At 39.8% G+C, this 6884-nt stretch overlaps 1 pseudogene; it reads left to right on the top strand.

The window, feature by feature from the left end:
* LOC102833110 overlaps window positions 1-6884 on the top strand; it is a 37406-nt pseudogene that overhangs the window by 4809 nt on the left and 25713 nt on the right.

The raw sequence follows: 6884 nt of genomic DNA, 5'->3' as shown, positions 1-6884 counted from the left end.
AAGTTAACAAACCCTCCCACAGAATTGTTGCTCACTTCCCTCTGGTCCTTGTCTGTGGCTATCTTCTCTGTTGGTGGTATGATTGGCTCCTTCTCCGTTGGACTCTTTGTCAATCGCTTTGGCAGGTATTGACCAGAAGCTAGGAAAAGAAGGGGATTGTACAGTTGCATTGAGAACAGGTATTCAGAATTAGGGCAAGTAGGTGATGATGTTTTTGAAGAGGAAATCCTAAATTCTAATCAAGGGACCATTGGTCCACCTGGCATAGAATATGATTGCTCTTTCTTGGAGTTCCACTACCTTGCATAGTTTTCACCCAGTCTTATAGGAGGTGGGTATATGAATGAGTTTTTTTGATCCTGTTGAGGCTAGTTCAGTTATTCTCGAATATAATAAAGTCAGCTGTGGGGTTTCTAGAAGCTGTGTGCTTTTCTAAACAGTTCTGTGGCAATTATGGATTATGGCCGAATAACTGATGTAAATCTTTTTTTCAAAGAAAGAAAATTGAATCTCCTCACTTTTAGCTAGCTTTAATAAAATGTGTCACAGGGTAGAATACTTTCAGTAGTGACTAGTGAAGGAACCATTAAAGTTTCCAATGTCAGGCCAGACTAGAAGCCAACTAAATCACCATCTCGAGATAAGAACCATATGTCAGTTCCCTGTGTAATTCCAATCGTTAACCAAACTCAAAATCATTGTTGAAGTCATTGACATCACTAGAGGAGGGGGGAGTAAATACCAAAGTGACAGTCTATGAAATATGTGTACAAATATTTCAGGAGAAATTTTATTAATTTATTTTTATAAAAGTTTCCCTACAATTAATTATAACGACAAAAGTATCTTTTGTAAACCCAACTTGAAGTATCAATACCTACAGTACTAAAATTTTTGTCGATTTTCTTTTTGAACTTTTTAGTGAGCCCTGCTCAGACCTGTCATTACCCAATTACAGTGATGTTTCAAATCACGTGGTTTCATATACACAAAGCACACTATAGATATTTTTTTGCTGCCATTTTTAAATTACTGATTTTGTAGGAAGATTTACAAAATAGTTTTGTTAGAATTCATATAACCTAAGAAATGCTACATTTAAGCAATGTACTACATTTATTACATCTTATCCTACGATTAAACCTAATACTAAACATTACTAAGGATTCTGTATTGTCTGGTACAGGAAGAGAGGTCCACAAGGTTGGGGAGTGACACTGAGTTCCCTCACTGGGTGACACCAACCATGGTGATGCAACTGGTTGATATATAATAGTTCAGTGTTAACCTTTGACTTCAGTCTTCTATCAGTTGATTTCAGTGACTTCCTCTCACACTGACCACATTATTGTTATTTGTGCCATGGAGTCAGTTGCATTAATGTAATATTTCATAATGGTTACCAGTACTAATCATTGATAGCATCACCCAGTGTATCCTGGAGAAGAACAACTAAAGTTGACTCTCTTTTTGCATATTATTTTCTTGGATTCAAGCACAAAAATTTGCTTGAGATAATTTTTCTTGAAATAATATCACCACCAGTATGTCAATGATATCAAAGCAACTATATCATATGAAATATATGTAGTAAGAAGTATTAAAAGACTGAAATCCAAAAATAACTATACATGAGAATTAGGGTTCTCAAATGTTAACTTGCATCAGAATCACCTGGAGGGCTTTTTAGAAGATTGCTAGGTCCCACCCTGAGTCAGACCTACTAACTTGGTTTTGGGATGAAGTAGCAGAGTTTATGAATGCTGCTAATTTGTGGGCTACTTTAAAGAAGTACTGGGTTAAGATGCTTGTTAAAATCCTAGATTTGTAGGTAGAACTTGCAGATAGTCTTAACTAAACTCAATAGGTGAATTTTTTTGCATACAGAGTAAGAGCCATAGATCCTGATTATTCTAACTAGAAATGTTCTGAGACTAGACAGTGGAAAAGAAGAGTTAGATTGAAAGGAAGAAAAGGTATATGAGCCTGGAGAACACAAGAATAAGAAAAGGAGGGGAAAGATTTTGGGCCAGTTTACTAACCTCACCTGTCTTTGATTGACCCTTACAGGCGCAATTCAATGCTTATTGTCAACATACTGGCTATCGCAGGTGGCTGCCTTATGGGGTTCTGTAAAATAGCTCAGTCAGTTGAAATGCTGATCTTGGGCCGCTTGGTTATTGGCCTCTTCTGCGGACTCTGCACAGGTTTTGTGCCCATGTACATTGGAGAGGTATCTCCTACTGCCCTACGGGGTGCCTTTGGCACTCTAAACCAGCTAGGCATCGTCATCGGGATTCTGGTGGCCCAGGTACTCTAGAACTTCTCATATTTAATAAGTGTTCTTTTTATGGCTTATTAAGTGAGTTAGCATCGTTGTTTTGGGGTTTATAGCATTCTCTTTGGTTTCTATAGATCTTTGGTCTGGAAGTCATCTTGGGATCTGAAGAGCTGTGGCCTGTGCTATTGGGGTTCACCATCATTCCAGCTGTCCTACAAAGTGCAGCCCTTCCATTTTGCCCTGAAAGCCCTAGATTCTTGCTCATTAACAGACAGGAAGAGGAAAATGCCAAGCAAAGTGAGTAACTTTCACATCTTTCCTATAGGAATTTTAGGGTTGTGGTTTAAGGGTGTTGGGTACATTTTTTTTTTTTTTTCATCCTCTTTCCTTGCCTCCTTGTCCCCTCAAAATTCAAGTGAAGAGTTCTCTTGTGGTAGAAACCTCCTCCTTCTACTGCATGGAATCTAATTGATCAGCCATAGCCTTGCATTGTTTTCCCAGCTATCTTAACAATAAATACGAATTTGAGCAGCACATTATCTTCCTCCTTTCCTGTTTGCTCTTTTCACTAGTCCTCCAGCAGTTGTGGGGTACCCAGGATGTGAGCCAAGACATCCAGGAGATGAAAGATGAGAGTGCTTGGATGGCCCAGGAAAAGCAAGTCACTGTGCTGGAGCTCTTCAGAGCACCGAACTACCGCCAGCCCATCATGATTTCCATCATGCTCCAGCTCTCTCAGCAGCTTTCTGGAATCAATGCTGTGAGTATCTACTTTTGGGTCAAAGGCACCCTGTGTTATTTCTCTTAAAACAGCTGACCACAGACATGCGTAGCATCACATTTTAGTTGTTGCTCCCTTGCTCACATATACAGTGTCTCAGGACCCTCACAATGTTTGCCATGTCACCACAAGTCAGAAAGTTATCTAGGTGGATTATTTTACATATAGAAAAAAGAGAAACTAGATGAAATTAACATTGCAAATCACCCATAGTTTTTGAAACTTAAGGTTCATGTTCATCCTCTTCTAGACTTTTTCCAATGTATATGTGTCACAGATTTATCTAACTTTCTTTAATGTTTATGACCAAATTTTTTGCTTTTAGTTCTTTTTAAACTCTGATGCATCTAATATGATACCATCAGTGACCATGTAAACCATTCACCTAAAGTATATTCTACATTTTTTTCATCTTACTGTTTTTGTTTTTCCAGGACTTTGTGGTGTAAAATCAATGTAAGTTTCTGGAGAACTGATAAGAAATCAATTCAAGCTGTCTGGGGGGCATAGGCAACACCACTTAGAGCTGGCCTTACCATTAGATGTATAATATTTATTCATTTATTTGTTTTAACAACTAAAATAGTGCCTGTGATCATTGAAATTGGGTGACAAAAAATGGAAGCTGGCATTTGGCAGGTAGCCCTTACAGGCTATGCAAACATCAGCTTCCTAAAAATTTATCCCCATATCTTCTATTGACTTGTAGATAAAATATTTTGATATGAAGAATGCCCTATCCCACCTCTTTAAATACTGATTGATGCCCTGCGGGCTTCTGTCCGTTTTTGATCAACATGATTAAATCATTTAGTAAGGAAGCATTTTCTGCTAAGATAATTGGTGCATAAAATAATAATTTAGTCCTTGGCCTTTTCTCCCGCCCAACACATTAGAAGGATACAGTTGGCATTTGAAGTAACAATGATTTCCATAAGGGGTTGGAGGTTCATACATTATTAGTACCCGAGAGGAGAGAGTTTGAAAAAGCTTCCCAGGTGATTTTGATGGATCCCAGTCTCAAATGTCCTCATTTGATGAATCACTGGATTTAAGACTTGCAGAGCAATAGAGCTGGGATTAGGGTGAGGCACATAAAGCCCTTTGGTGTGAGTGCATGTTCCCATGAGTGAGTGCCTCCAATTACGTGCCCTAGGTGCCTTTCTTGTGTCACCATATTCTTGGCCCTGCAGAATAGGATCAGAAAGTGATCTCACTCTGCAGGACAGACTCCTCCCACCTCACGAAATGATATGTAAATTCATTGCTTTTGGACCAAGATGTCTTCCAGTTTAGTCAGTGAGCAGATTCTGCTATAGGCACACTGCCTAATCCAGTATTACCTGGGGCATGGCTGAGCCGAAGTGTTGATTCTACTGACTCAATCTCTACATAAGACCTTGAATTGCTTCTTTGTGAAGAGTTAAATCTGATGCATAGTGGTTTTGAAGTCACTTTTCTGATCTACCTTTGAGGAAGCAATGTTTTCTAATTTTCCTTTAAAGGGTAGACTAGGTGGGAAGTTGGATAGATAGTCTTTCTAGACAAGATGACATGGAGGTTAGCTTAATTTAGCTTGATGGCACTAGATAGCAAGATACCATTCCTGTAAGAAGTTTGCTTGAGATGTATATGTGTATACAGGTATTCATTCAATGTCCCACCACATATATGCCCATGGTCCTATAATCTTGGTAAATCCTGATGAAAGAATAGGTGTAGCAGAAGTGTTTTGCTAAGTGTAAGATCCTATCTGTCTCCCATTAACTCTCCAGTTCCTTATCCCCTGGTCCTAGAGAGTCAGGGAATGGAGATGATCCCATGCCTATTCATGGCTGCCTATCCCACCATGCTATCTTCAAGTGGAAATTGCATAGATGTTGCTGTGAGGGGGACTCCCTGCCAAGGCATGTTTGCCTTGTTATGTACCTAAGACAGTGGCAGTTGCCAGGTTGCTGCAGCAGCAATGACAAGAGAGAAAACAAAGGAGTCCGTGGGCTGCCCTTTCCCTTTTAAAGCTCATTAAGGATACAGAGCAGGGAGGAAGGAAGGAAAGGCTTGGCCACTCTGGCTAACTGGAAAGCAAAGCGTTCACATACCACAGGACACCTGGGTGGAGGACAGGCCTGACTCTTGGAAGCTGGACAGCAACCACCCTGGACAGCGACCAGAAGCAGAGCCAGAGTAGTCACACAGTCCTTAGACGTGGCACAGGTCTCAGCCTGCCCACTTTCCATCATGTGGTATTTGCACAACATCCAAATCAATAACATCCTATGTCACCGAACTAACGGTGGCAGCAGCAGTGAACTCAAGCATAGCACTGATTGTGAGGATAATTGAAGCTAGTGCAGTACTGGGCAATGGTTCATTCTGTTGTGCGTAGGGTTGCTATGAGTTGGAACTGACTCTATGGCACCTAACAACAACAATCATGGACATTAAAGGGTGTGTACCTGTATTCTCTTCCTGATAAGCAAGTCCACACATCATTTGTGTGGATTTGTATATCAGGAAGAGAATGGGCATAGTCATTGCTAATTATAATTGTTCAGCTGTCCTTTCCCCGGATGTCTATATTGTCATAAAATATTATATTGGATTTTTTTTGTTAACAGGGATAATTAGTTTACCCTTGCTTCTCTCCCAGAGCAGTAGTTTTCAATAAGGATGTCACTACAAATCTGTTTCAAAAAAGCATGATCTTAACCTATTTTAGAATATCCAGGTATACGTAGTTTCTGTCCCAGCTAGTGGAGATTTGTAGAGTTGTTTCTTGTAGAATCCTAATGTAGAGGCATATATTCATGAAATATAGAGGGAATATTGCTACAGAGGCAAATACTCTGGGTAAAATTGCTAAAGCAAATCTGAGGTTCAGACTGAGGTCTGAGGCCAATATTTAACATTTTAAACTATAGTGATTGTAGTAGCCTTGTGTTTTATTTTGGTATGGTGTCTAACAAGTAGTAAACGTTCAAAAATAATAGCTGATAGTTGTTATTTCTTAAAACTGATGGAATGGGCTTAGGGATAGGAAATCCAGTGGGTGTATGAAAGTGTCCTGATATGGGATGACTGTAGGATAATCACTGGACCAACTGATGGTAATCACACCCATTAGACCCTCCTTGGAAACCCTACACAGGGTCACTATGAGTCTAATCTATTTGGAATAATGGGAATAAACAGAGTAGAAAGTAAAAAAAATGGAAACCAATACTAGAATTTGGGTGAATTAAGATGAGAATGGAGATAAGATACCGAATATTTGCTAAAAATGTATCTTTAACTGGTGGTGATGGTGGCTGTGGTTGTTTGCAATTAAGTTGGCACCTGTATAGGGTTTCTGAGGCTGTAAATCTTTAGAGGAGCAGAAAGCCTCATCTTTCTCCTATGGAGCTACTGGTAGATTCAATCTGCTGACTTTGCAGTTACCAGCCCAGCCTGTAATCCACAACACTACCAGGGTTCTTTTTAACTAGTTATTGTGCTTAAGAGCTGTTGAGTCAGTTCTGACTCAAAGCTACCCTGTGTAGAGTCTCTGAAGAGTGGGTGCCTTTGAACTGCTGACCCTGTGGTTCAAATCAACCTTACAGTCCAGCGCTTATCCTACAGTGCCACACCAGGACTCCTTTTGAACTGGTTGCTTTTGTTGTTTCAGTGCTGTTGATACAGGCTAAGCATTGCTAATTCACAGTTGCATTTCCTTTTTGCTTTCTTTTAGGTATTCTATTACTCTACAGGAATCTTCAAAGATGCAGGTGTTGGAGAGCCAATCTATGCCACCATTGGTGCTGGTGTGGTTAATACTATCTTCAC

The sequence above is a fragment of the Chrysochloris asiatica genome, unplaced genomic scaffold (genome assembly GCF_000296735.1).
Source record: "Chrysochloris asiatica unplaced genomic scaffold, ChrAsi1.0 scaffold00328, whole genome shotgun sequence".
Classification (NCBI taxonomy): Eukaryota; Metazoa; Chordata; class Mammalia; order Afrosoricida; family Chrysochloridae; genus Chrysochloris; species Chrysochloris asiatica.
This window is presented reverse-complemented; position numbering and strand designations above follow the sequence as displayed.